The sequence below is a fragment of the Triticum urartu genome, chromosome 7 (assembly GCF_003073215.2).
Source record: "Triticum urartu cultivar G1812 chromosome 7, Tu2.1, whole genome shotgun sequence".
NCBI lineage: Eukaryota > Viridiplantae > Streptophyta > Magnoliopsida > Poales > Poaceae > Triticum > Triticum urartu.
Genome location: NC_053028.1, coordinates 73,723,134 through 73,741,124, shown reverse-complemented (window position 1 = coordinate 73,741,124; position 17,991 = coordinate 73,723,134). Strand labels below are relative to the sequence as shown.

The following is a 17,991-nucleotide window of genomic DNA, read 5'->3' as shown; positions in this document are numbered from 1 at the left end:
ATTTGAGAAATACATTGAAGCATATCCAACTGAAACCAATGGCATCTCTTTACATAGCACAGTCTGAAACCTCATTTAAAGTCAATGCAGTCAGCATAAACTTACCAAGCTACTGTAAAATGTAAATAATGCAGAAGTGAATGTGTTAGCCAATTTACAAAACCTCGACCATAACACTGTCAGCAAACACAGGCAGAGTGCAAAACTCAAGTCCCTCCGGTTTAGCCTTCTAGTATATCTGATTACTTGAGCAAGGAAATCTTCAGGGATTTACTCTGTCCAACTTCGCCAATTCTGAAAGGGCAGCGGCAGTCCACAATGTATTGCACAGAATTTCTGGTAACGATACATAGCAAAAGAAAATTTCTTCGGATTCCAAATTGTTGAATTCCACTTGAGGTAGCATAGATTACTACTGTATATCTTCAAGCATACCATTTTTTTCTTTCTAATAAAAGCTGATTCATCTTTTATCTCTTGGAAAGGTGAAGCAAGTAAACAATCAACATTGACAGTATCGTCTAAATATTTCCGTTCGATGTGGACCAATACTCCTTGACCAACTCACAAAAGAGAGATCCTTCAGTTTCCATGAGCTTTGTAGGTTTGTCAAACTCCACTACTTTCCCTGTAAGTGTTCATACATAGTCCATTAGTATGGGAAAGATCCACAATACATTTGGCTTCACGCATAATTCATATAATCCATATTAATTGGTTCAGTTCAATAAATGATGAGTTCTATAAACAGGTCCGGTAAGAGACATACCATCGCTCATTGCAAGTACCATATCGCAGTCCATAACTTTTGGTATACGGTGGGCCACTGTAATAACAGTGCAATATTTGAATTCTGTCCGGATCATTTTCTGAAGGACAGCATCAGTTGCATTGTCTATAGAGGCCGTAGCTTCACCAAGAACTAAGATGCGGCATCTTCTCAAAAGTGTGCGTCCCAGACAGAAGAGCTGCCTTTGGCCCATACTCCAGTTCGACCCGTCTTCCACAACTATTGTGGCAAAATCCTGATCAGTACTATGAATGAGATAGTTCCAACGCCATGCTAGCAAAACGATACAACTTCGAGTCTCCCAAAAGACACAAATTGACATGATTTTATCTTTGAAGAGTCTCATTCATGGTTGGATCTGAATCCGTTGGTCAATTCGAAGTACTTGGGTCTCCACCTCCTCTACTGCTGAAGAATAAACCTAGGACTACTAAAGGTTTGGCGTATTTAGTGTTACATATATTTTCACATATGTTTGAATTTCTGAAATGAATCGATCTGAGTTTCTGTTTGCCCAGTTTATTAGATCAAAAAATGAAATACAGAAACCAAAGTATAGATGAAGCTAAGTTCCCTACCATGTGAATCCAATCCCTGTTCCTTCTCCTGGACAACTTCAAGAAGTTGACATTTATCAAGAACCTGCAGCATAATAACAAATGGAGCAACCACTTTAGTGATTCCTAGAAAAGTAGATATGCCATAATATAAGAAAGTGGGGCCTAAACCAAAGTCGAAGTGTGGCTGTACACTCCTACAAGGTCAACACCCATGTTTGAGTTCTCAACTCAACTTTGGGTGCCTATTTATTTGACCAGTGAAAAGTTGTCTAGTTCCCCTAGGCAATCTAGTTTTTTTATGAGGCAACTTGTCATTTGAGATTCCCCTAATTCAAATTATTCCGTCCAAATTAAATTCATTTGCCCCATTTTGGTATGTGCTGAACTTTTTGAAATCTTTAGGTATATATCAAAGTAACTGAGCTGAATTGCCACGGTATTAAAGAGGGAGGCCTCGTAATTAAGCATTGCATCACGATCTTTACTGAAAAAGGCTTTCGCCCCGCTTTATAAATAAAGCAAACCGCCACAGAGCACACATACAAGGACTAGTCCACAACACACACACCCAAGTCTCACAAAAGGAAGTACAATAGGTTCTGCTGAGGGCACAACTCAAAGATAAAAGAGAGGCCGGAGAACACGGCCAGCCCCTAATCCGGCTCCGGAGGTGGCGGAGGGAGCGGCGGCGACAATCGGACAACATCGAGCGAAGGTTGGCGATGAAGGCGGAGATGGCGTCCCGGTCCTGGGGGAGGCTAAGCGGCCGCCAAAGCTGCAAGTAACTAGGCAGTTTGAAGGGAGCGTCATTAGCCAGTCGAAGTGGAATGCACTGGATCACAAGTCTATTGCGGATCGTCCAGAGGGTCCATGCGAGGGCCCCAATATCCAGCCACCTAATGTGGCGAGAAGGCATGGGGGATTTCTGGAGTTCGGCGAATAGGTCGGGGAAGTTGGTGTGACACCAATTACCACCAACCACCTCTCTAAAGCAGCTCCAAACAAATTGAGCGGACACACAAGATAAGAAGATGTGATTCGAATCTTCGGGGATACCCCAGAGCAGGCAAAGGCTAGTACCAGGGCCATTGCGCTTGTGAACCTCCACCCCAGACAGGGTCCGCCCGTGAATTCACTACCACATGAAGATCCGAATGTTCAGCGGCAGGCGGATGGACCACACCGCCGTAAGGAGAGGGGAGTGGAGGGGGGCATTGGCCTGGTAGAGGGACTTGGTGGAGAATTGGCCCGATGGCTCAAGGCGCCACCTAACCAGATCCAGGCCAGCGTCCACCACCGGCTCATGAAGGGCGACACAGTCCGCCAACTCATGCCAGGCAGCGGAGTCCGGAGGCCCAAATGGCCTCCAGAATGCGAGGCGCCCTAAGTCAATAAGGGCCCTCTCTACAGAGATCCAAGGATCAACGGCGATGGAGAAGAGGTCAGGGAAGCGCGCGGCGAAGGGGGTGTCTCCCGCCCACTGGTCGAACCAGAATAGGGTCACAGCCCCAGATCCAAACGAAATGGAGGTCCCAATGCGGAGGACCGGGAGTAGTTGGATGACCGACTGCCAAAACTAGGAGCCGCCAGATCTCTGACAGAAGGCTAGGGGTTGCCCACGCAGGTATTTGTTTCGGATGATGTCTAACCAGAGGCCGCCTTGCCCTTGAGAAAGGCACCACAACCAGCGGGATAAGAGGGCGATATTCATGCGCTTAGAGCACATGATCCCGAGGCCTCCTTGTTCCTGAGGCTTGCAGATGTCTGGCCAGCTAACCATATGGTATTTCTGCTTATTGTTATCGCCTGCCCAGCAGAAACGAGACTGGACTTTGGCGATCTCATGATGCAGAGTCTCGTGAAGGCTATAGAAGCTCATGAGGAACAAGAGGAGGCTGGATAGGGAGGAGTTGATGAGAATCGCCCTTGCCGCCTTCGACAGCCACCTACCAAGGCTCTATGCGCGTTTGCAGCTTGGCCACGGTCGGACGCAAGTGAGCGACGGTTAGCCGAGAGTCACTAATGGGCGTTCTCAAGTATGTCGTGGGGAAGGAGCCCAAGCGGCAGTTAAGCCGGTTGGCAATGTCCAGGCATTCCGCCGGAGACTAGCCCATCACCATCACATCACTCTTGTCAAAGTTGATCTTGAGGCCAGACATTTGTTGGAAGCAGAGGAGGAGGAATTTAAGATTAGAGATGTCCGCCTCCGAGCCTTCTACCATGATGATGGTGTCGTCGGCGTACTGGAGAAGGGAGATCCCGGAGCCGCCGGCCAGGTGGGGGGTGATCCCACGAATATGGCCCGCCGCCTTAGCCTTGTCCAAGATAGTGGCGAGCACGTCCACCACCATGTTGAACAATAATGGGGAGAAGGGGTCGCCTTGTCTAAGCCCACAAGGGGTGGGAAAGTAGGGGCCGATCTCCCCATTGATGTTCACGGCAGTGCGACCGCAGGACACCATCTGCATCACTCGGGTGATCCAACGGTCATCGAAGCCCTTCCGGAGCAAAACTTCCCGAAGAAAGGGCCAGCTGATAGTGTCATACGCCTTATGGAAATCGATCTTCAGGAAGACCACCCTGAGGTGTTTAGACCGGACCTTATGGAGGACTTCATGAAGGACTAGCACCCCATCCAGGATATACCGCCCTTGAATGAAGGCGGACTGGTTGGGGTGGGTAATGTGATCCGCAAGCATGAAGGAAATAATGCCCTAGAGGCAATAATAAAGTTATTATTTATTTCCTTATTTCATGATAAAAGTTTATTATTCATGCTAGAATTGTATTAACCGGAAACATAATACATGTGTGAATACATAGACAAACAGAGTGTCACTAGTATGCCTCTACTTGACTAGCTCGTTAATCAAAGATGGTTATGTTTCCTAACCATGGACAAAGAGTTGTCATTTGATTAAACGGGATCACATCATTAGTTGAATGATCTGATTGACATGACCCATTCCATTAGCTTAGCACCCGATCGTTTAGTATGTTGCTATTGCTTTCTTCATGACTTATACATGTTCCTATGACTATGAGATTATGTAACTCCCGTGTGCCGGAGGAACACTTTGTGTGCTACCAAACGTCACAACGTAACTGGGTGATTATAAAGGTGCTCTACAGGTGTCTCCAAAGGTACATGTTGGGTTGACGTATTTCGAGATAGGATTTGTCACTCCGATCGTCGGAGAGGTATCTCTGGGCCCTCTCGGTAATGCACATCACTTAAGCCTTGCAAGCAATGCAACTAATGAGTTAGTTGCGAGATGATGTATTACGGAACGAGTAAAGAGACTTGCCGGTAACGAGAATGAACTAGGCATTGGATACCGACGATCGAATCTCGGGCAAGTAACATACCGATGACAAAGGGAACAACGTATGTTGTTATGCGGTCTGACCGATAAAGATCTTCGTAGAATATGTAGGAGCCAATATGGTCATCCAGGTCCCGCTATTGGTTATTGACCGGAGACATGTCTCGGTCATGTCTACATTGTTCTCGAACCCGTAGGGTCCGCACGCTTAAGGTTTCGATGACAGTTATATTATGAGTTTATACGTTTTGATGTACCGAAGGTTGTTCGGAGTCCCGGATGTGATCACGGACATGACGAGGAGTCTCGAAATGGTCGAGACATAAAGATTGATATATTGGAAGCCTATGTTTGGATATCGGAAGTGTTACGTGTGAAATCGGGATTTTACCGGAGTATCGGGAGGTTACCGGAACCCCCCGGGGGCTATATGGGCCTTAGTGGGCCTTAGTGGAAAAGAGAAGAGGCAGCCTGAGATGGGCCGCGCGCCCCTCCCCTCCCTTGGTCCGAATAGGACAAGGAGAGGGGGCCGGCCCCCTTTCTCTTTCCCCCCTCCGCGAATCCTATTCCAACTAGGATTGGGGGGGGGGTCCTACTCCCGGAGGGAGTAGGACTCCTCCTGGCGCAGCTCTCCTAGGCTGGCCGCACCCCTCCTTTGAGCCTTTATATACGGAGGCAGGGGCACCCCAGAGGAACACAAGTTGATCCACGTGATCATATTCTTAGCCGTGTGCGGCGCCCCCTGCCACCATAGTCCTCGATAATATTGTAGCGGTGCTTAGGCGAAGCCCTGCGACAGTAGTACATCAAGATCGTCACCACGCCGTCGTGCTGACGGAACTCTTCCCCGACACTTTGCTGGATCGGAGTCCGGGGATCGTCATCGAGCTGAGCGTGTGCTAAAACTCGGAGGTGCCGTAGTTTCGGGTGCTTGATCGGTCGGGCCGTGAAGACGTACGACTACATCAACCAAACGCTTCCGTTGTCGATCTACAAGGGTACGTAGATCACACTCTTCCCTCTCGTTTCTATGCATCACCATGATCTTGCGTGTGCGTAGGAATTTTTTTGAAATTACTACGTTCCCCAACAGCAGGGTCACCCTATTGGCGTACCCTTTTGCCAGAATCCGGAAGATCACATTGATCACCGTGATCGACCAGAACTGGCTGATGTCAGATGCCCCAGGCACTTTAGGGATGAGCGAAATGATCCCATAGTTTGATGCGACCGAGGTCGATGGACCCAACGTAGAACTCGTCGAAGATGGCCATGATCTCAGGCTTAATCACATTCCAGAAGGTCTGGAAGAATTTAACCGGGAGGCCATCAGGACCCGGGGCCGAGGCAGGGTTCATGCCTCTAATGGCAGCCCAGACCTCGCCCTCGGAGAAAGGAGCCGTAAGGGCCGTGTTCTCCGCAGCGGAAACTAGCTGGGGGCCGACCCAACAGTCATGGGCCAGAGATAGTCCGCTCCTAGGAGCGGAGGAAAAAAGGGTCTTGTAGAACCCGTCGACATGGGCCTGAATGTCACATGGGGACTGCAGAAGGGTTGCGCCATCCCAGAGGAGGGGGATGATGTTGCGTCTACGGCGGCCATTCGCAATGGCCTGAAAGTAGGCCGTGTTCGCGTCGCCCTTCAATACCCATTTCTGGGAGCCCCGAGACGCCAATAGGCCTCCTCGTCGGTGTAGATGATGGAGAGTTGGTCTTCCAGGTCGTACCGGGAGAGCCACTTCTCAGGGGAGAGGCCGGTCGCGTCCGCCCAAAGGTCCAGGGCCTGGATGGTGGTCAACAGAGCCTTCTTGCGTTTGTGGAGATCACGCCCAAGGTTGACGCCCCATCCCTTCATGAACTGCCAGCCACGTTTGGCACAGAGCTGCCACGAGTCAATGGCCAAGGGAGGACGGGGTGGGGGTGAGCACGAGCCTCCACCCAGCGAGCGCCCACGACCGCCACGAATCCAGTTTGGGACAGCCAGAATGTCTCAAACTGGAAGCGGGGGGGGGGGGGGGGGGGGGGGGGGGGATCGGCGGTCGCTTGTCGGTGGAGGACGGGAGGAGGGGGACGTGGTCAGAGCCAACCCGGGTGATGGCCTGGAGGGAGGCTAGGGAGCAGTGGAGGTCCCATTCCGTAAAGACTAGGACCCGGTCCAGGACGGACTGGGTCGGCGACGCCCGGCGATTGGTCCAGGTAAACCTGGCACCAATCCTATCTATCTCGCGAAGACCAAGATCAGCAATGCAGTCATTAAACATTTGCATCCGTGCAAAGTTGACATGCACATTGCTCTTGTCTTCCGCGAATCGAAGGAGGTAGGTGTCAAACCTTCTTAATAATCTTATCTGAACACTTCGTAAGGCGAGAAAAGGCAAAATAGATATCTCTGTACATCTTACTTCCCATATTTGCTGATCCGAGAATTGCCCAAGAGGATCTAGATTGTATCTTACTGTACCCTTAAAAGTGTTGGATCTTGTGGAATGATACCCAAACGTGAACGCAAGTCACGTAAGCCTATTGTACTGATGTCCACAGAGTCTAATTATTTTCCCTTCGGCAGGTTCAACAAGACGAAACAATGTGCCAATTAATGTTGTCTTGCCACATCCTGTTTGACCGACTATACCAATCTTATCTCCACCTGCAAACTTGCAAGTGATCCCATGTAGTACAAGTGGAGCATCATTCCTATACCTGATCTGTCTAATGAAAATCAATCGCATAAATTTGCTAGAGGTGTTAATTGGATTTTACCTTGTATGTTGTACATGTAAATATTATATTTGATTACCTTCAAATCTCTAAGATCTAAATTGCCATCTTGGGATCAATCTGGCAATGGTCGATTTTCTTCAACAACTTCTGCTGCTTCACTTTGTATGTCCATGTACTGGCTCACCCGTTCCACTGAGATTATTTTATTCGCAAGGTTGCATTGGTTTTGAATACATGAAACAAATGACGTATTTAGCGTAAGACCATAGGACAATGCCATTCCAACAAAACCTGTGCAAGTTTGAAAGCAAGGTATTAATCAATTCTACTACTTGTAATGTTAATATCTATAAACTAAAAATTGTCAGATACTGTATTTAGTTGACTCCAACACATAAGTGGACTAGAACTGCATCTGTTATGTACTAAAAGTACCTGATGGGCTACATAGAAGAAGAAAATAGACTGGAAAATCACACAAAATCAGAAACACTTAATCATTAATGCGATAGACATTCTCTTGTCAATTACTCTAGATACTAAAAGTGTTTTGATGGCCTAAGCAGAAAAATATGCTTAAAAATCCCACAAAAATCAGAAACATCTGAGAACTTATTTGATCGACCTATTAGTTAACAAAGCACAACCCTTAGATTTTCATAAAGAACATTGATTAACTATGCAACCCAGATCTCATGTGGTGGGCATTGTATCCTAACCAGCATCCACCTCACCTATCCTAACCAGCTCAAACACGTTTGTTTTTTCCTTCCATACTTTCATCACACGTGACTTCCAGCTTTAAATCACAGTAGACTATAAACACATTTCTCCCCTTCCATACTGATTATATGGCATGAGAAATAATTGTTGGATGCATTTGTCGATGAAATTTAATGGACCTTCAACGAAAAAAATTGTGATAGATTTTTTGTTTTTGATCTTTCCACGGACCACACCTGGTGTGGGAGCTTCTAGCACTAGATCTGTCGTTTTTTATTGAATTTTTTATTGCAATATATTGAGGTGCATAGTAGTAATTGTTATTCTCATGGTGTGCGTGGATGAGTTGTCAGTTATAGGAAGCAGAGGACAACAAAGACATGGTTTGCTTGTGTGTACATTTGTTGACCTTGCCATGTGCTTAGATAGATTGTGAAAATAACTTGATGCAGAATTTCCTTAAGATTATTTACATGAAAAACATGTGGGTTAGTGCAACCTACGTGTAGGTTCTATCTTGGTCAAATGAATTTAGTATTCTTAAAACTCACTTGAGGAACAAAAATTTATATGGTGAGGAGCCAAAATACATGGTATCAAGTTAAAGCGCCAAAGTATCAGTTTAATAGTGCAAGGACCAAAATATGCACATAAACAACGAACAAAATTCAAGAATTTTTAAGTACTACCTTTTGTTATCCAAGACACTGATGTGTTGCATGTGGAAGTGCATCTAGGCCCCTACTTATCCTTTTATATTGACGGTGGAAAATTAAAGGAGCTAGTGAGGCTAGTAAGTGTATGATCGGATTTTAGTTCCTTGTGCGAAGGTTCCCCCCCCCCCCCCCCCCCCCAAATTTAAAGGGCTAAAGGACTTCATGAAGGCTAGTTTTGTAGTCTTTCTTTCTTGTTCTTGAACTATAAGGATCCCTCACTATTAAGAGGGGGTCAAGGGATGTGAAGTTCAAGCACATGAAAGTTATTCTACATCTAAAATCCTTCCTATCCACCAAAAGGTCCAATGCCAAATAGCCAACCATCCTAGGTCAAAGGCAATCAAAAGGCGGCTTTTAGCTGGCTGGACCATTTGTGCCAATTCTGACCAGACAGTTTGAGTCTGGGTCTATTACTATGCACATGGTATTGCGATGATTCTTAAGCCAGACAGACAGTCGCACTGTCCGGTAGCTTTCAGTTTTAGTCGGACTCTGGTACTTACTCGACTGCTCTTGATTTTGCCCAGATAGAGGCCAAACTGCCCAGGACATTCCCAATAGCTCTGGGTCCTGGGGTGATTCCCAGGCTTGATTGTCTAACCCTGAGGTTGTTCTTTGCTGGGTTGGAATATCTGACGCTAATTTTTCAGCCTAAAAATAGCTAGTTTTTTCCAACCCGTCCACCGCTTCGGGATAGGGGTGACGATTCATTCTAAGCATATCAAATGTAGCTAAGAACGCTCCCCACGCTTTCCCAACCCTAATCCTTTGGTTCCTTGAGAGGTTTGTGACAGATTTTTTTAGAGGAGCTAATAACCTTAGCCAAGATTAGCTATTCGACTGATAACTTGCGTGATTTGAGCAAGTTCCGAGAATTCCCCTCTGATCTTGTTATTCTTAGAAGTTGGAGAGATGAGGACCCAAGCTTGTGGATTGCCCGATCATTTGCATTCTACAAAGCCTAATTTGTAAAAAGAGCTACAAAAATTAGTAGGCCCATTAGCCTCCTTAGGTCCATCTCAATCCTTTCAATTGGTAACAGAGTAAGGACTATTTTAAGGGCTTCACCACCTTAGAAGGCGCAGAGGGTACCTCTTCTAGTGATGCCGAGAAGTTGTACACCGTCACAGATCTCGCCAAGTTCACAGTGGAGCATAAATCCCAATCGGATGCTTCTACGAAGGTATTCGTTAACAAAAGGATAGCTAAAGCTCTTGCACTAGCGAATAGTGTTCCCGCCACCTCACAACTTGCGGAGACACAACCGTTGGGTTTGAGTAACAGTGGTGCTACACCTACTAGCTTCAACCAAGCATCATGGGCCTATCCCCCACCTCTACCAGCTTCCACTACTAAATATCACTATGCCGGCTCACCACCCGTCCTTGAAGGAAGAGACTACTCTCATTGGAAGTTTCCTATGGAGTCTCATATTCATATCTCTTTGGCGGCGCTTTGGGAGATTGTGGAGCATGGATTCAATCCGGTGGATGCCGGTAATGTGACTACGCGTGAAGTGATTGACCAAGAACTCAATGCCACCACTATCCATTTGATTTAAAGTGCCTTTCAAGAGATATCTATGCCCAAGTCATCCTCATCAAGTGCACAAAAAGCTCTATGGGATCATTTGGTTGTCATGAATGAAGGCACCACATGCATTCAAAGGTTAAAGTATCAAATGGCCAAGCATGACATGAAATTGTTTGTGATGAACCCCTACAAAACACCTCAAACACTATTCATGACTCGCCGCTCTTGTGGTCAAGTTGCAAGGCTTTAGGTGTGAGAAGATCAATGATGGATTCATCGTGAGAAAGTTCATTGGAGTACCAGCACCTCACTTCCTATCTATGGTGTTACACATTCATCAAAAGAATGATTATGCAACCTTGGTGCCTAATGATGTTCTTGCTTATTTCGTCACCTATAACGACATGACTGAGGATGGAAAGAGGACTCCTATGACTCACAGGTTGTCCAAGCCTCTTGCATTAAAGGAATACATGTTTAAGAGGAATAATCAAGTGAAGAGGAGGAGGAAGAAGAATCTTGAGTTCTAACTATCAAGATTGATGCAGATTTTCAGAACGAACTAGATTGTTCCCCTCGTGTCACTCCCCAAGCGATGCCAGAGGAAACTTAGTGTCACGGCCTCGATCCTGCCATAGTGGCCTCGGGTCCCATTGCCAAGGTGGTGGGAAGCTCTCCTTGAATGGCGCTAGTAGTCGGCTATGTGGTATGGAGCGATGGCGGTCGGCCTACCGGCTCTAGGATGTCGGTAAGGGGGAGGGGCTCGGGTTGAGCTCACTGTCACGCCGTGAGGCGTTGGGCGGTGGCTTGGGTGGCTAGCACGAAGGTGCAATACAGTGTGCACCCTTCACAGGTGGTGGTTGGCGGGTTCGTCCACAAGGTTGGAGTGGAGACCACCCTGGTGGTGTGGATTTATGTTCGTTGCATCTGGGCCAATGTGTCTGGATACGTGTGCAAGGCCATAATGCATGTGTGCCTATAGCCTATGTTGGTTCTAGATTGGCAATGAGTGGTGTGGTGGTAATGTTGGATTGTGCGGGTGACTAGCTCCGGCTAGATCTGGATCGTACAGTCTCGGCAACGCCGATGTCGTTGTTGTATGGGCGGTGATGGCTTCGGTGAGCGGGTGGGCAGCTCTGCAGCAATGGTGACAAACCAAATATGGAGGATGGTGGTGCGGCGAAGTTGACATTCAGTGGTTGGAATGGGGACAGCCATGGCGATCTGAGGAGCCATGATGGTTTGCATGCCGTGTTGGTAGTGGATGGTGGGGCAAGTTGTCTGGCGCATATGTCTACCTAGCTCGGGCAATGATGGCAGGTAGGCCGCTGATGGCAGTCGGTTGGGTAGGCTTACAATGAGGATGGGTTTGGTGGGCTCTAGGTGATAGCCTAGAGCAATCTTGGTCGATGTGAGCATCGTCGGCATCCTATGCCATCATTCCTCCTTGTAGATGTCACCGTGGAGGTCCTTCACCCCCCTTGACATTGCGGTTTTGAGCTCTTCGGGTGAAGACTCAAGTTTCGACCTTAGTTGGAGCGGGCATCAACGGCATCCCATCTCTTCTCTCTTGGGGGTGATCCTGGTTCGTCAAGCATTGTAGCTTCATAGTTGGTCAAGCGGGTGTGCAGCCTCAAGACTGGCATTGAAGTCAAAGCAATGACTCTCGAGAATAGCATGCATGAAACATGTTTACTTTGGTCAATTGGGTGACATAGTTGTCGGCTTGGTTGGTACACTGCCTCGGGGCTAGCGTGGAAGCCAGAGAGGCGGCTCCGGAATCCGTTGGTGTGTTGTAGGGTGTCGATTTTGGTCACTTTGGTTACAAAATATTAGTAAACTGGTGTAGAAATGTACTAATTTTTTGAAAAAATATAGTAAAATATTGACTTGGATGGTAAAAATTATATTCCAATATTACTATCTTTTGTATATAATTTTACTAAGGGTGTAGAATATTACTAAGTGTGTACAATATTTTATGCTCTAGCTTAGAATAGCGGTATTGTATATATATATATAAATACAAATATTCTGCCTGGCAAAAGGCGGAAAATGTAACTTTCTTGCAATAACTAACATTACTACCTTAATTCACAAATACAATGCATTCTAGAAAGCATTTGGTCGAACTTTTATAACTTTCAGTTAAAGAAGGATAAACCTCCTGGCCTCCGCATCTTGAGATGCATAGAACCAAATATTATTGAAGTTGATGCAAGGCAACGCGAGAAAAGCCATCAGCAAGCGAATCTTGCATCTCCGCTCCCCTCCCGCGACGCGCCCGCGCGCGCCGGGAGGGGGGGACTGATGGAGTCCTGGATTAGGGGGTCTCCGGACAGCCGGACTATATCCTTTGGCCGGACTGTTGGACTATGAAGATACGAGATTGAAGACTTCGTCCCGTGTCCGGATGGGACTCTACTTGGCGTGGAAGGCAAGCTAGGCAATACGGATATGTATATCTCCTCCTTTGTAACCGACCTTGTGTAACCCTAACCTCCTCCGGTGTCTATATAAACCGGAGGGTTTTAGTCCGTAGGACAACATACAATCATACCATAGGCTAGCTTCTAGGGTTTAGCCTCTCTGATCTCGTGGTAGATCAACTCTTGTACTACTCATATTATCAAGAATAATCAAGCAGGACGTAGGGTTTTACCTCCATCAAGAGGGCACGAACCTGGGTAAAACATCGTGTCCCCTGCCTCCTGCTACCATCCGCCTTAGACGCACAGTTCGGGACCCCCTACCCGAGATCCGCCGGTTTTGACACCAACATTGGTGCTTTCATTGAGAGTTCCTCTGTGTCATCGTCATTACGCTTGATGGCTCCTTCGATCATTGATAGCGATGCAGTCCAGGGTGAGACCTTTCTCCCCGGACAGATCTTTGTATTCGGCGGCTTCGCACTGCGGGCCAACTCGGTTGGCCATCTGGAGCAGATCGAGAGTTACGCCCCTGGCCACCAGGTCAGATTCGAAAGCTTAAACTACACGGCCGACATCCGCGGAGACTTGATCTTCGATGGATTCGAGCCCCAGCCGAGCGCGTCGCACGGTCACGATGGGCATGATTTAGCTCTACCATCGGACAGTGTTCAGGAGACCGCACTGGCGACCGCTCCGACCCTCAATTCGGAGCCAATTGCGCCATCCATGGACGGGCGGATAGACCCCGCCACGGAGGCCGTATTCTCAGCGGCGATCGAGCCGAATATCGACCTTACCCTTCACGGGAGCCGTGACACCGAACTGCCGGATTCTTCCCCGGCCACGAACTCCAAACCGCCTGCGCCTGTGCCTATCGAATTTGACTGGGCACCGATCATGGAGTTCACCTCCATGGATATCTTTTAGCACTCACCCTTCGGCGACATGCTGAGCTCATTAAGGTCTCTCTCCCTGTTAGGAGAGTCCTGGCCGAACTATGTTCGGCAGGATGGGGATGCGGATGACGAAGAAATTCGCCGCCCACCCACCACCCACTTAGTAGCCACTGTCGACGATTTGACCGACATGCTCGACTTTGATTTTGAAGACATCGATGGTATGGACGACGATGCAGGAGACGAACAGGAACCACTACCCACAGGGCACTGGACAACCACTTCATCATATGATGTATACATGGTGGACACACCCAAAGAAAATGACGACGAGGAACGGAAAGACGCAGCGAAGGGTTGTTCGCTCGAGAAGCAGACAAAGCGGCGGCGTAAGCGCCGCTCCAAATACCGCCTCGGCAGAAAAAGCGGTCATATAGACCCAGCGTTAGAGCAGGGTGAACCATCGCCCGACCACGGCAACACGGAGAATCAAACCGAACAACCCGACTCCGTCGAAGATAACAGTCCGGACGACATCACACCGGACAGGCGCCCGGAGCAACAGAATGCCCATCAAAGGTTTGTTGCCACTGCGAGGAGCCTGAAAAAGCAGAAGCAAAGGCTCAGGGCTGCACAAGACACACTCAGAATCAGATGGAGTGAAGTACTCAACACTGCAGCGAAGTACGGCGGTAATCGCCGCACCAAGAGCTACCCGAAGCGAAAGTTGCTACCTGAATTCGATGAGGAGGCCTTAGATCCCCCGCAATTGAAAAAAAACGGCCATCCGGTCGGATAGACGACCTCGTGGCCAACATAGAGCGGCAAACGACACCGCACATAAGGCAGTACGTGATCCACGCGAGGGCTCGCATCAAAAGGATGGCGCAACCAGATCCATATACGGGCCACACAAGCGCGCTCCAGCATGCAATGCAACACAACAAACATCCGAACACCATGGTACACCCAAATACAGGGGTGCCGCACACCCCCTACTACTAGGAAAAAGCCTAGTAGTAGCGCGGGTTAAAAGCTAGTAGTAGTGTGGGTGCCTGCGCTACTACTACGACGCTACAGCTAACTAGTAGTAGTAGCCCGGTGCATCCCGCGCTACTACTACTAACTATCTGTAGCGCGTGTCTGTTACCCGCGCTACTACTATTAATTTGAAAAACAAAAAAAATCTCGACCCCGTGCATGCTGTCAATGGTGTCAATGGTTCGTTCGACGGCGCCGACGTCCATGGCGACGGGGCGGCGGCCGGCGGCGACGCGCACGTTGGCCGGGAGCAGGGAGATCTCGTCCATGACGCGCGCCTCGTGGAGGCCGCGGAGGCCAGCCCGGCATTGGCCGGGAGTTGGAGGACCTGGATCTTGGTGTCGTGTGTGGGGAGCAGCACCTCACGGCGGCCCTCGTGCTGTCGGAGGAGGAGGGGGATGGGTCAGCTAGGGTTCCGGATCGAATCGGAGAGGGGGGAGGTGGAGGAGGAGGAGGGCTGACCTGGAGCGAGAAGAAGACGGCGAAGGCGGTGAGGAGGAGGATGCCGAGGTCGTGCTTCCGCATCTTGGCGGCGGCGAGGAGCTCCGGCGACCTCCCACCGGAGGGATCTCGGAGAGGGAGGGAGGAAGAAAGCAGAGTGTACCAGCGGCGGCCACCGCTGAAGTACGAGGAAGAGAGGAGGAAAGTGAGAGAGGGGAAAAGTGAGGGGGAGAGGAGGGATTCGGCCGAGGATATGGGAATTTAACCTACCTCGTACTTAGTAGTAGCGAGGGGTATAAAACCACGCTACTACTATCAACTTAGTAGTAGCGCGGGTTTGTACCCCTCGCTACTACTATGGCATGTCCCAGGAGGGCACGGTAGAGACCGCTTAGTAGTAGTGTGGGTTAAAGACCCGTGCTACTAGTATCAACTTAGTAGTAGCGAGGGGTAAAAACCCGCGCTACTAGTAAGTAGCAGCAGCGAGGGTTATAAACCCGCGCTACTAGTAAGCGTCTGCCTATAAGCTTTTCCCTAGTAGTGACCGATGAGGTGCTGGACCATGAATTTCCAGAGGGATTCAAACCCGTAAACATAGAGGCGTACGACGGAACGACAGACCCTGGGGTCTGGATTGAGGACTACATCCTCCATATCCACATGGCTCGAGGAGATGATCTCCATGCCATCAAGTATTTACCCCTCAAGCTCAAAGGACCAGCTCGGCACTGGCTTAAAAGCCTCCCCGAAAACTCCATTGGAAGCTGGGAAGAGCTCGAAGACGCTTTTCGGGCAAATTTTCAAGGGACCTATGTCCGACCATCGGATGCGGACGATTTAAGTCATATAACTCAACAGCCCGGAGAGTCAGCCCGAAAGCTTTGGAATAGGTTCCTCACTAAAAAGAACCAAATAGTCGACTGTTCGGACGCCGAAGCCTTAGCAGCTTTCAAGCACAGCGTTCGAGACGAATGGCTCGCCAGAAACCTCGGCCAAGAAAAGCCGAGAACAATGGCAGCATTGACAAGCCTCATGACCCGCTTTTGCGCGGGCGAGGACAGCTGGTTAGCCTGGTGCAGCACCAGCGACCCAAGTACATCCGAAGTCAGGGATGAAAACGGGAAACCACGACGCAGCAAAAACAAGCACCGGAATAAAGAAGACAGCCCGAAGAGCACGGCGGTAAACGCCGGATTCAGAAGCTCTCGGCCAGGTCAGCAAAAACTGCCCTTCAAAGGCAACAGAGACGAACTGTCCAGCCTAAACAAGATTCTGGACAAAATATGTCAGATCCACAGCACCCCCGATAAACCTGCAAATCATGCCCATAGAGAATGTTGGGTCTTCAAGCAGTCCGGCAAGCTCAACGCCGAACACAAGGGGCAGGATACACCGAGCGAAGAAGAGGACGAGCCTCGCAAGCAAAGCACCGGGGAACAAAAGAAATTCCCACCAGAAGTTAAAACAGTAAACGTGTTACACGTGACAAAGGGGAGAAACAAAGCGGCACTCCTAGAGACACATGTCCCAGGTCCTATCACAGCGGAGTTCTGCCACTGGTCGTCCCAACCGATCACCTTCGACCATCGGGATTACTCGGCAAGTATCCGACATGCAGGATGGGCTGCCTTGGTGTTAGACCCGATAATTGATGGATACCACTTCACACGAGTCCTGATGGACGGCGGCAGTAGTTTAAACCTGATATATCAGGACACAGTCCGCAAAATGGGGATAAACCCAACAAAAATTAGCCATAGCAATACTACCTTTAAAGGAGTAACGCCAGGCCTAGAATCCCATTGCACGGGCTCCCTACTACTCGAGGTTATATTCGGCTTCTCCGATAACTTCCGCAGCGAAAATTTAACCTTCCACATCGCTCCGTTCCAAAGTGGCTATCAAGCACTACTCAGACGCGAAGCTTTCGCTCGCTTTAACGCAATACCACATTACGCTTCCCTCATGGTTAAAATGCCCAGTCCACGTGGCATCATTACAGTAAATGGAAATATTGAGCGCTCCTTGCGCGCGGAAGACTGCACGGCTGCCTTGGCAGCCGCACACTAAACGTCCTCACCAACTAAAGCATTCTACAGGTCGTTAAGACCACGGACACGGTTGGACGAGTCCGGTGCAGCTATATGTAATTGATACAGGTTTGATGGCTATACTCCTATTACAATACAAGGGGCTCAACGCGCGCGCACAAATGGCAATTAGGCTCAACTTTGCTCATTTTGAACTATATATTGTTTATTTAGTATAACTTACCTTTTGCACAGCAACTTTTCAATTAAGTTCCTCTCTTTTTCAGATGACCATCGTGCTACACCCGTCCAGAATACGGCACAACGGAGACACACGCGCAGACGTGCAGCAGGGACCCGTTCCAAGGATTGTTTTTAGATTAAGACCCTGCGTAAACCTTTTTTACAGTCTCTTGTTGATACACATCCCTCGGATTCTCAGTACAATTGAGAAGGATGCTGACGTATTGGCATGTGGCCACGTCAGAATATTGCACGTACCTGGACACCAGGGGCTTATTACAAAGGGCACTGTTTAGGCCCAGTTTACATCATAAAGACATAATACCTTAGGGAGTGTTCGGCGTCCCGAGTTTGGCCTTATATGCATCAGCTCCGAATCATGTCTTTGGTCAATTGTTGGGTTTTCCCGGCTCCTGTGTTTTGCTGCCTTATGTTCTGCTCTAACGGCTAAGGCGGCACCAGGAGAACTACTGCGATTGTGCCCTGGTTCATCCGGACGAGCACCTCAGTAGAGAAAGCCGAAAACTGACTATCATGATATA

At 48.7% G+C, this 17,991-nt stretch overlaps 1 pseudogene; it reads right to left on the bottom strand.

Moving 5' to 3' along the window:
• Positions 1 to 521: 521 nt before the first annotated feature.
• Positions 522 to 17,991, bottom strand: part of LOC125518393 — a 31,982-nt pseudogene continuing 14,512 nt past the window's right edge.